At 37.4% G+C, this 13196-nt stretch overlaps 1 pseudogene; it reads left to right on the top strand.

The window, feature by feature from the left end:
- Positions 1-13196, top strand: part of LOC124973769 (disks large homolog 5-like) — a 49099-nt pseudogene that overhangs the window by 12346 nt on the left and 23557 nt on the right.

Consider the following 13196-nt stretch of genomic DNA (forward strand, 5'->3'; position numbering starts at 1 on the left):
AAATTTAGTACAGTGCATTCAAAGTGTTACTTTTGAAAAGAAAGTAGCATGTCACAAGCAGAGAGTTGCTGATGCATTTATTTTTACTTCAGGGTAAGCCTCCTGTTACTTACCTTTATGTTTGTGATTTTTGTGGTATCAACTGTGATGGTCACTTGATCAAAAGACTCTCTTTGCAGAATGGCAGCATGTTAGAGAGCCAAAAGAACAAGAAGAAAAGATGAAAGATAAATGAACATTAAAATTTGAATGACATCTAGAATTTAAAAAAAATACAACTGGTTAAACTTAAAGTGTTTCAGACACTTTCAAGAGAAATGGCAGAGGAATGGGAGTATGGGAAGACAGAACTTTTACCTAGAATAGACTGGACAGGATGCGACTAGTAGTAGTAGGATAGATGGATACTATTACCAATTTACTGTATTTATGTGTGAGGTTGTTTCCAACTTTGGTGGTTACTTGAACTACTAGTACAATTTCCTCTATTTGATTTCCAATTTTTATATATGCCTATGTCTTTGCAGTAAAATTCTTTAAAGGGTAGGACCAAGAGTTGTTAAGAAGATAATCTACAGGGTTCCAAGCACAATGCATGTAAAAGGTAATTAAAACAAACAACAATAAAATAAAAAACAGACTATATTCTAATCACTGACAATATGAAGCCTGGAGTCAGGGGGCTTCAGTGATTTAATAGGTTACTTGATTTCCTTGTAGGAAAAATGAAGAACTGAATTCTGTGACCTTGTAATTTGAGTGGTTTTGATCCGATCTATTTTAAATGGATTTCCTGACTTCATATGCAAGAGTTTTACCCCCTCCCAAACATGCAGAGAGAAGAAGGATAAATCAGAAAGACAAGTTCAGGCTTAAAGAAATATCAAATATTTTTGGTAAATGTCACTGTCACTGATACTGCCTACAACAACTTAGAAAATATTAATAATACCTCCTTTGGAAGTATGTGCCAGAACTTCCCAACCATGGGGCACTGGTAACATAATACACCTGTCATCTGGGCCAACAACTTGCGGTGAGGCCTTGACAAACAACCTGACTCCTCCATATCTCCCTTTCCTAGTCTGGTCTAGTGCTGCCATGCTGTTCACATCACAGACCTGGTGTAACCTTAAAATTAAAATAACTTCACATCACAGAACAACTAAATTTGAAGAAGGTTCCTTCACAGTATTTGCTCTTCTCAATAGGAGAGTGGCTCTAGCACTGTGGAGACCAGTCAGGCATATGGTCCCAGATGTCAGCTCTGATTCCTGTGATTTCTGAGCAAAGGTCAGGGAAATTTGTTTTAGGTTTACATTCATATTTCAACGCAAAATGACACATCAGTGTAGAGTCATTTCTGTTCAGCTGACACAACTAATGGGGTCAGAGAATAAACACTAAAAACAGTAAAGGAAGGTGATGCTGACTGAACATATTATGCTTGACCTGACAAAACAAGGGGTGCTATTGCTTTCCCAAAGCTTTGGCTCTCTGGATTAGCAGAAAGAGAGCACTGGTTATCTTCACTGGTAAAAAATCTGTAAAGGTGCCCTGCAAATCCACCTGGTACTTGCCATGCCATAAAATAAGATCTGAGTTAATATTCACAAACCTCAGCAACAAAATATAAAGGTCTTAATTTGGCATGTGGAGTGTTTTTATGGCAAAAATTTAAGTCAAAAGCCTGAAGAACAAATATTTACATTTAATAGTAATCAAGGGCTGGGGAGATAGCTCACTCAGTAGAGTGCTTGCCTTGCAAGCACAAGGCCCTGGGTTTGATCCCAAGCACTGCACAATAAATAAATAAATAAATAAAGTAGTGATCAAAATAGAAAGGTAAACAGTTAACTTAAGGTCCTACACATGAAATATTTTCCATGAATAATAACCATAGCCTTAGCTCAGTTACTGAAAACTTTGTATAAATTAAAATTCTGCCTTCTTAAATACACTTGAAACGTATAAAGTTCTCATTTTAAAGGAACTCAAGAGAGAAGACTCTTGTAAACAATCTTTCTTCAATGAAAACACACACCTATGTAAACCAGGTATACTGGAATTTCTTAAAATGAATCACTTGCACAGAGGCAAGATTCACACAGAAACAAGTTACCTTCTCTCACTCTGAGTCTGTCTCTTTGCTGAGGCTGAGCTCCAGGCTTATTTTAGTGTGAAAATACAGGTCATATAGGAAAGAAAGAAAATCATTTTTACATGTAAAAGGGTACACATTAAAATGCCATTCAACTGGGATTTTACTTAGTGCAGAATCAACTTGACTTTGATCTGCAATATCTATGTGAACAATTTCAACAGTTTTCCATGTGTTTGGATCCAAACTGTGTACTTATAAATGACAGAGAAAAATGAAACAAGAAAATCTAGATTACTCTTATTAGGTAAAACTATTAGACTTACATACATAATCTCTATCTTGAATCTTAGCATACATTATGAAGAAAAAAACTGAAAATTACATATCAAGTTTAGCTGTCTGAAATCTTGAGGGACCTGGAAATCATTATGCCCTTAAGCACTGCCCAAATAAGGGGGGGACACTGAAAAATGAACAGAAATCTGTCAATATCACCTTTTGTTAGTCCTTAGATATAATTTATGTAACCAAGTGCATCTCACCTGTGTTAACTCAAATAATATATGACAAAGTCTTGAAAGCTGTTAATTCATATGCTAGCATGGGAGCCTCAGAATCAGGCTTCAAGTAGTACCACATGCTCCAAAGCCTCTCCTGTATTTTTTTAACCCAAAGTGGTTTATTTTCAGTATGAGGTTGATTCCTCTATACTTTATATTGGTCATACATTTCTGAAGTTCTATGAACCAATTAGGAATTGTTTAATAACTGCCAACAGATACACCCACTTGAGGGCTGAAAATGACATATTAACCCACATAAGGATTAAAACATACCAAATCATCTCATTTAGACCCTAAATTTTAGAGAATTACTAAGAAAAAAAAACATGAAGTGTCAACTGACTTGAAAGAAAACTAAAGTACTGCAAATTAAAATTCAAAAGTTCTATTAAAAGGCATCAATAACAAAATAGAATAGTAAGAACAGAATTTACCACAATCATTTACTTGCAATCTTCTAATAGTATGTCCTATGATTACAACAGAGTAGTTACCAAACTGGGGTGTGCATCAAAAATCTAGCTACTGGAGCCCACTTTAGAGCTTGTGACCCTTATCTACATTCCTAATGCTACTGTTGGTCCAGGGACCACAGGTTCTCAGTGCATCAACCAAGTATGCCAGATGCTCTTCCAAGTTTCCCAACTTAAGGATTACATGTCTGAGTCATTGCTGATGTTCTTGAAGCATGCTTTGGTGATACATGTGCATTAACTTATAATAAATCAGGAGCTTGTCAACATTTTTGTAAATTATTCAAAGTACATTCTCTCTCCTGACTTCTGGTCATTTCTCTGACATCAACACATAACCCAGTAAAGTGGAGAGGAGGTGAAAATGAAAGCAATCAACTCTGCTATGTTAGAGCAACTCTGTCAAATATACAGAGATGAAGGCAATCTACACTAATGGCTAAAACTGAATTGGGGGTTATCTGGTGAATTTTGATGATCCACTCTCTCTGTTCCAGATAGAACTGCTGATAAAAACAGCAACCTCACCAAAGTCAACTCAAGTGTCAAAGAAAGGGACTAACAGGCAAAGCCCATTTATTTTTGGCTGCTTGCTTGTCTCACCTAAATCTGACACAGTCTGAGGTGGCCAGTGGCTGGTATAATGCAGGTAAACTTCACTTTGTTGATGACAAAATAAACTAAATGCATTAATTACCTTTTCTAGGGATTTCTGTGTTGCACGTGAAAGACTGAAACTTACATTTTCTAATGTTCCCAAGCTTTGTTTGTGTCATGACTCAATTTTAATGAAGAAATTACTTTCATATATTCATTCTGTAAAAACCCAAGAGGAAAATGACAGCAATCTTTCACTACTTTTTTGGGGCTTGGGCATACAGGAGCCTTTTCCAGGACAAGCACCATGCCATGCTTGGACTCTACCAACAGATCTAACCTCAAGTATCAAAGAATCATTAGCTACTAGTTTTTATAGACTTGTCAAGCAAACGAAATGCTATGTGATTTTAAATAATTTAAACACTCTTACTTGTCATGCAGCATAAAGGGCTAATAAAGAAGTTGTGAGGTTTGGCCAGTAAATATGGCATTAAAAGGAGGTATCAAAAGCAAAATTAAATCAATGGGAAAATTATGAGACAAGACTGGAAAGAGCCCATTAACCCTGGGGACATGTGGTGGAGCATGGACTGGTGGTAGGAGCACAAGGGAGGAGTCACTCATGCAGCAATGGGTGGTTTTAGTTTAAAAACAAAAAACCTGAAAGGCTGAAAATAATTACAATGTGGAATAAATAAAGGTAAAAAGTATGAAATATAGAAGAGTTTTATTCAACTGAGACATAATGGAGAGACAGGCAATAAAAAAAGAAAAATTTCGGATTATTAAATGTTGTCAAAATATTCTGATCCAATATTTTACATCGCAATGACCAACAAACGTTTCATAGCTTATGTCTTCAAAATACAGTTTGTACACAAGTGACACCAAAGGATAACTTAGATTATGAGGTACAAATAAAATACGAAGACTAACTTTAAAATAATGCTAAGAAGAATAATGTCACCAGAGGAAAACACTATAGAATTAATTTAGCAAATAACAATAGCTGTTTCAGAAGTCTGTTATCTCCCTCTCCTATCATATGGCAACATAATAAAATACTCCTGAAAGTACAACAAACTTTCGACAGTGGATAAGCTTTCTTTATGATCTCAAAGTATTCATTTGCTCACCCTAGAGCCAGCACCATCAGCAAGGACGCCAGTGTGGGCTGCCATTTGGAAGCAAACCTATGCCCTTCACAAGACCCACGAGATGAGTCCCATGCACTCACTCCTATGCCATCACCTCCTCCCTTCTCAAGAACCTGGGCACTGGGATTTCTCTCACCTCAAACTCAGGGCAGAGGGGTGACATGCTGCTGGGGACAAAGGCTCACATATTCTACAGTAGGAGTGTTTCAGGCTCTCATGAAACACCAAGAAGCCCTTGGAAGTAATCATTCTCACAAATGTAAGAACTTTGCTGTGAGGAGAGATACATTAGATATATTTTCACCTGAATCACCAACTTTTCTATAGTTATCATTCAAAGAAAAGTGTTATCAAATATTATCACTTTTGTGTTCGAACAGGGTTCAAGACTGTTATCAACAGGTTACTTCAATCCCAGAGTAACTGGGTAGAAAACTAATGTGAAAAATGATTGAGAAGAAAACAGCACCATTCTCCACTACTACAGATTACCATAAATAGTACAGAACAAAGTTCCTCAGGTTTAATTATCCTAGTGACCAAATCAAAGCACAAAACCAGCTCCAATCTCTTCAAATTTGACTAAACTTCTTCTTTCCAATAAAGATAGCTTAAAGAAGCATTTTCCTTACATTATCAAAGTAAAGGCACAAAAATCTATCTCCAAGAACTCATAATTCAAAGTTAAAATTTTATTTGAGAAAATAAGGGTCATTATAAATTGAAAATACAAAGTGGGGATATGATGCTATCTTGCAGATTAACTTAAAACACACACACAATCTTACTCAATTTGGAAGGGTTTAGGAAGGTGGAACCAAGCAAATTTCTCAAATGCTCCAAAAATGAGGGTCTAGGAACTACAGACTGCAAAGAAGAATGATAAAACACTAGGGTTAGTCTAGTCATGCCGCAATCCTTAAGTCCTTTAAAATACACCTTGTAATAAAGTCATATACATAAATAGTAGGAAAATGTCTCAACCAAAAGGTAAATTTGGTCTTGAACAACAGAGTAACAACATTCATACAGAAAAAACTAAATAACCATGTCCAGAAAAAGTGACCAATGTGCTAATAAGTTGTGGCATGCTACTAGGTTTTCCTCTTGTTCTCATTTTAAGAATAATTTCAGTAGAGGAAGAAGACAGACTTACTAAATCTGCATATAAGAAAACCTGTGAGTATTTTGAGTGACAACACCAAGACTCAGAACAATTTAAGAAAACTGATTTAACCAGCTGAAACAAACAAACCCTAACAAAGACAAATGTCAAGTGTCATTTTAAGTTCAAACAGTTAATTATGAAAATAAATAGGGGTCCAGACTTATCTTGACTGTGTTGTAACACAGTAAATTTCAGGTACTAGCAAGACTCATACAGCTGTGTTCAAGTCTACATTAAATAATGCCAGACAGCTGCACTTTTTTAGTGTCTCCATTCCTGGCCCCCTGTTTTCTGACAGCTGTTACCTCTTAAGTTATCAGGTTTTTTTTTTGTCCCAGTTCCAATTTGCTGCTTCTAATCAAATGACAGCTCTAGGAAAACCAGACAAGCAAGCAGGAACTGTGTACAAGTAACACAAGGATCCAGAAACTTTAATGAGGTTTGCTACATATATCTTAATTTCACAAACAGCTTTTGCTTTGTTCATCTCTGGCTCTACTGCAGGTGGCTGCAACTGCAGGACACAGGTCCTCTATAGGTGATATATTTCTATGGCACAAGCAAATCAAGGAAGACAATAAGCTCTCATGGTTAGATGTTGCTCAGACTGTGTCTGGAATACTGTTTTCAGTTCAAATAAACAACTATGACATATACAGCAATAAGACTAGTTAGTGAGGAAGTCTAGGGGTCCTGTTTTACTAGGCCAAATAAATGTTCTGGGACATTTAAACTTATTATGTTTGAAAATGGAACAAAATGTCTTGGTAGGTAGCAGGGTTGGTAGGAGAGCCACCATCAGACAGTCTGAAAAGCTGCTCCAGGCAGGAGGGGCCAGACTCGATATTCACTTCCCAACTGGGATAAAGTGTGAACAACAGGCAAGCATTAAGGGAGAGCAGATTCTGGCTTAAAGAAGAAAAATGTTTAAAATGTCCAACAGTAAAGGAGTTGCTTTTCTAGGTAGTGAGCTACTTATCCTGAAAAGCACTTAAGTTAAGGCTAGAGTCTCATTTCTCTGGGATGGTGTAAAAGGAATCCATGCACAGGTTAAACTTTACTCTTTTAGAGGACTGAATGCAGGGTGCTTACCACAGTGCTACATCTCCAACCCCTCCGTAAATATTTTGAGACAGAGTCTGGCTAAGTTGCTTAGGTCTTCTCCAAAATGTTGAGGCAGGACTTGAATTTCTGTCCTCCATCGGATTTCATTCTTCAAACTCTGCCAAAAAAAAAACAGAAATTTTTTTGTAATTGATTATCTGTAATACTCCACAATTCATTTTGCTACAAGACTGAAATAAAAAATTGAACATGACCAAGATGAGTTTAGATTAACATAACATAACATAACATTATGACAACAAAACAATCACCCCCTAAACAGAACATGGCAAAACCATACAGCTAAAATGATGAAAGAATACATATTACACTAGAATGGTTTTAAAACACAGATCTCTAGATTTAAAGGATCTTTTACTTTAGATCCAGTGATTCAAACGATAGGACTCTTGAATCTGAAAATAAAATTATGCCATTTATACAAGGGAGTCTTTGCAAATCCTACAACCCTAAGAAAGATTTTTTAAACTGAAGGAAAAAAAGCTACCTCTCCTGAATCCCAAAGATCATTTGTACTGAGTGTCCTTGTTGTTCCAGGACCCCAAATATGCAGCTGCAGCAGGTCTTATAAGAAACAAGAAAAAAAGAAAAAAGAAATAATACCCTCATCATTGAAAATTGCAGGGTACAGAATGTATTATTTGTAGACTGGTTAGAATGCCTCATCAAATTTTTAGATGCTTTTATTCACCACATACATGCTGTGCATTTTGTTTTTATGAGACTTCTCAAAGGATACATATCTTGAATTTCATGAAAAAAAAATGTTTCCAGAAACTGTTTCTCTACTACCCAATTGCTCAAGTTTAATATGATAAAAGTAAGGGATATCCTTTCAAACTAATATTAAAAAATTTTTATTAAGGAAACTACCTTGAACTTTTTAAATACAATGCCTTTTTCCAGGGTAGATTCAATAAGGTTGATAGGTATTTGATCCTTCCCAAGAATTTTGTTAATGGACACACTAAAAGGATATGTTTATAGTCCATTTTACCTATAATGCTGTATTGAGGAATTATTTTAAAAATATATTATTGTACATTATTATACATAGGAATACTGCATTTTCTCTAGGTTTTTACAGAGAGATCCCTTATTTCCACCCTTAACCATTTCTGCCATAAAGTCTGAAAATCAAAGTCATTTCTGTATATTAATTGTCTCATAACACTGAGTTCCAAGACAGCAAATTCCTTTTCCCCCTACTTGGTTCCCCTTAGTCTTTTATTTAAAAAGGCGGGGAAAAATACATACACACACCACTTCATACTCAACTCAATTGTCATTTTACAGAAAATCCCCAATAGTTTTACTCATTCCAATTTCTCTTCAACTGCCATCTCCTTCCTTTTATCTTAAAGTAATTGTTTCTTGTTTACATTACTGATGATTTGTTTTAAACTAAACATTCTGTTGGCTTTCTTTTACACAGTGTGAAGAGGGTATTAGTATGCCCTAGAATGTCACATTTTGTTTTCATTTCAGCAGCACCTCTGCCCCCTCTCCATATTCCCCTCAAATATTTACCCTGAATGTTCACACAATCTTAATCTCCAATGTGAATCAAATACACCTCCTGTTATTCCCTCCCTCTCAACTAAGCATCACTCATTATTCTTTCTTACTAACAATACCAAAAATGATGACAATCTCAAAGATACAAGGGTCACTAGTTTCAATCCTCAAGAGCAAAGTTGTTCTAAGTCCCTCCATAGCTAAAAATCCCTTACATCTTAGTTGTCCCTTCAGGGTGCATACTAACTTGCTCCCTGTCTCAGTAAACGAGACATACACTGGAGGAGGAATATTAGAAAGACAGAGGTTGGGACACATTTTCAAGACTTGGAACACTATGTTATGAATTAAATGAATTAATCAGGCAAAAAGGGGTCCTGAAAGGTTATTCCACCAGGTAAATGATGTAACTACAGTTGTCCAGAGGTGATTAAAAGCACTGAGGGTCAGGAGAATGAGGAAAATAAGTATTTCAAGAGTCTCCTCAAGTGTTATTAATAAAGGCCTGAATCAAGGGGACTGTAGAGAAGAAGAAAGGAAAGTATTCCCTTAAGTTTCACAAAACCAAAAGGAATCATAGTTGAGTAATTTCAACAAACACATACTAATATGATGATCCCCATTTTTGTTTAGTAGCACATTCAAAGAAAATTCTTTATAAAAGGAAAGTGATTAAGACATTCAGAGAGATGAGTTAAGAAACTTCAAGATTAGCATAGTAAAAAAATAAATGGGAAAAGGAACTGACAGGCTGCAATTTTCCAAAAGCAAAATTCAATTTTCAGATCAATTTGAAAATTTACAAACTTCTCTGAAATTCCTTGTGATTTTTTTTTCCATTTCACTAATGGCAACTTCATCTTCTGCTTTAGTAATAAATGGAAGGGAATTAATTCAGACTTACAGTCATTTATAACCTTTTAGTTTTTATCAAAATTAGAGTTTTGTAGGACAAAAAAACTTGCCAAAGTATTTTAGTTTACCAATATCTTTAATATAGGAATGTCCTATTCACTGCTCCTGACCAAAAACAATTTTAGAAAGCTGACTGGAAAAGTAGGAAGACATCATTTTCTCATTCAACATTACTAAGTACTTAAACTATGCTAGGCCATATTCTGTACTAGAAACAGGGAATTCTTAAATAAGAAACAGCATTTACCTAAAGAAAAGTCTGTTAAAAAAATCCCTAGGAAAGACATACAAGAGAAGTAAACATCCAGAATGGCAATGCACACCTTATGAAAAATAATTAGACTTTGGGCACAATTCAACTTTCATTATCTCAGTGCATTTAAATTTTCATAGCAAAAGGAAAGACTTGCAAAACGGCTAGTGTACAAATTCTCAGTGGTAACTACTTCCCAAGAGTTAGTTTGGTACTACTTATATAACTGTTGAAGGATCAACTGAACACTTAATTCACATTTTTGGAAGGACAAGGTAATTTCAATAGAAGAAAAAAATGACTAGATATATGACATAAAAGCATTCCTACAACTCTCTATGTGGTTTGGGCCAAGTCAATTTCCTCCTGTATTATATCCTCAATTTGTCTTAATATCTGCTATTATCTACATCAGATATTAAAATAAAAAATGCACGATACACTGCTAAAAAAATTGGAGGAAAAGTTTTACATAAACCCAAAGTTCAGTATTATAAATGAGCTTTCATTAGAAAACTTTACAGAAAAAGGCAAAAATATCTTTTCACAGAATCCTTGTCACTGAAAAAATCTGTAGGTTTTCATCAATTCATTTAATAAGTGTTTGTTGAGCACCTACAACATGCTAAGGACTATTTAAAAATCTGGGTCTAAGAGAGTGAGGGAAATGGGCAAATTTGTGGAGCTTAATTGAATTAGGAATACATTTAGGGCTGGGGTGTGGCTCAGTGGTAAGGTGCTCGCCTAGCAGATGTGAGGCACTGGATTCAATCCTCAGTACCACATAAAAATAAATAAATAAAAGTATATTAAAGAATAACACATTTAGGAAAATAGGAATTCACTGAGGAGGTGTTTTTTGAGCAAAGACCTAGAAAGGTGAGTAACTGAACTGAGGGAAGCACACCTTAGGCAGAGGGAACAAAATAAACAGGTCCTCAAATGAGCTCACATGTAGATCAGTGAAGGAACAGCAATGAATCGTTTGAGGCTGGACTGGGTAAATGGGATTATAGCAGGGAAAAAAACAGTGTAAGGCCTAGCTGGCTATTGTAAAGACTGATTTTAATTCTTAAGAGACAGTGTGCCTTTGGATGGTTTTAAGCAGGGAAGTGACATGAGTGACTTTTTAATAGTTGGACAATTAAAGCTAAAATTAAGGTGTTTGGAAACAGCTAATTTAAGTCAAAAAAATTTTTTAAGAATTTAAAATGAACACATGAATTTGGGAGAAAAAAATATAAAACATAAACAACGGATCATACTAAAAATCTCTGGCTGCCCATGAAAGGGATAGACAGGTCAGAAACCAGGTGTGACAGCTTAACATTTACTGCCAACCAGATTTTCTGAGGCATTAACAGACCCTCATAGTGAGAAAAACTAATGTTTTCAACAAAATCACTTGGCCGCTGATGAACCCAAAAACCCCTCCTTTTGACAGGGCATGTGTTTAACGCCTCACCTGCACCTCCTGAAGTAGGTGGGTCCCTCGGACAGCCAAGCCATCTGGGGAGTGAGACTCCTGAGCAGGGAGAAGGCTCTCCAGTGATGCAACTGAGCTGCCCAGCGGAGCACGGCTTATCTGGTCTACTGGCTGCCGTATGAACTTCAGGGGGCCAACCTCCGGGAGTCAGGGTTGCCTTCACCTGGCAATCGCATCTTCTGTGGGTGACAACCAGACTGCACACTGGGCGATAAATCACCCTCAGGTCACCGCATTTCCCCGCCCTCAGCAAGAAGCTATGGTTCCGCCCTCCGGCGGGCCTGGGAAAACCCCCAGGCAGACCCGGGTGCCGTGCGTCCCAGTGGAAACTCCAGAGCCACGCACCGGGGCCGCAGGCCACCACCCGGGTGCAGGGGGAGAGGATGGCCATTTTACCACCTGCAACACCAGGAGGGTCTGCGGGCTGCACCGCTGAGGGCCCTGAGGTGGACCGTGAGTGCTCGCCAGGGAGACGCAGAGCAGCTGGTCGGGAGCTCAATAGTCTTAGGTATATTCCACCATTTCTTAATCAATGACTTTCCCAAAGAAACCCATCCCAAACCCTTTTCATGCCCTCCAACATACTCACAAGTCCTTGATCACGACCATCTTCCGGGATCACCTTCGCAGTGCCGCCGCTACCTCCTTCTAAGACGCTTGCGCGGTCCCGCCTCCCAGCCAGTGCCGCGCCTGCGGGGTCCTTCCTCCGCAACCCGTTGAGTCCGCACGCCAGCAGGGCGCTAACTCCGCCCAGTTGTATGCCCCGCCTCCGGCGTGCCGAGCCCTTCACTGCAACTGCTGGGAGCACTGGAGCACCAGTGCCTTCTATTGCCCCTGCTCCATCTTCTAGCGCAGACGCCCTCGGACTTTCACATTCCTCAGCTGCTGAGGTCGCTCGAGGCTTGTGTGCGGCCTAGGCTTTCTGGTGTTTCAGCTGCTTCCCTGAAAGGTGTTTTGTGGCTGTCAGTGCTGTCCTCTCACTGCTGTAAGAGGAGGACCTTCTAAATTAAGATGTAAATCCTGAACAGCAAGATGGCAGAATAAAGGAGGTCACTTTTGTTGCTGCTCTGCAGATTGAAGCCAAGAAAGGCAACTTCTACACAAGGTGAGTGAACCAAAAAAAAGGGGGGGGGGATTTACTGGAACAGATACAACCATTTTTAATTTTGCTTTAAAATAAATCTCTTTTAAAGAAATGAAAAATTGGGGAAAATGTGTTTTGTCACCTACATATCATTTATTCAGTACGTTAGTATGTGCTGGCTGTTCTAAGTGCTTGAAATGGTTTAGCACATTTAATCCTCTAAGCCAACACATGAGGTATAGGTACTACTATATATTTTAAAAGTGAATATAGTGAGAGATAGAAAGGTGTTTGCTAACTCAAGTTTAGTCAGCTGGCCAGAACATAAACTCAGGCAATCTGGAACCACAGCCTAAGTTTTTAACCAGTCTACTGTACTGTCTCCTTAAATTGACTATAGCCTGACCTAGCGGGTATTAAAGGAGGCAAAACTTGCCTGATCTTGACTTTAGTAAGACTGATTTTTAAGAATGTTTGCTAAAGGTTTTTGGTAGCTTCCCTTTACTAAAGGTGTTCTCTTTCTATTTTGAGTTTTGTCATTATTTAGTGTTGTATTTTGAAAAATGTCTTTTCTAGTTTTTTGAGATAATGTTTGTTATCTTTTGTTAGAATGTGTTCTGTAACTAGATTTTCTAATGTTGAGCTGTCTTGTATTTTCAGAAAAACATTAGCTAACAATGGTTTATATTTATTTTTTTTCTCATTTGTCAGATGATTTTAGGTTAGGTTTACTTAATAGTTCTGGAAAAT

The sequence above is a fragment of the Sciurus carolinensis genome, unplaced genomic scaffold, assembly GCF_902686445.1.
Source record: "Sciurus carolinensis unplaced genomic scaffold, mSciCar1.2, whole genome shotgun sequence".
Lineage (NCBI taxonomy): Eukaryota > Metazoa > Chordata > Mammalia > Rodentia > Sciuridae > Sciurus > Sciurus carolinensis.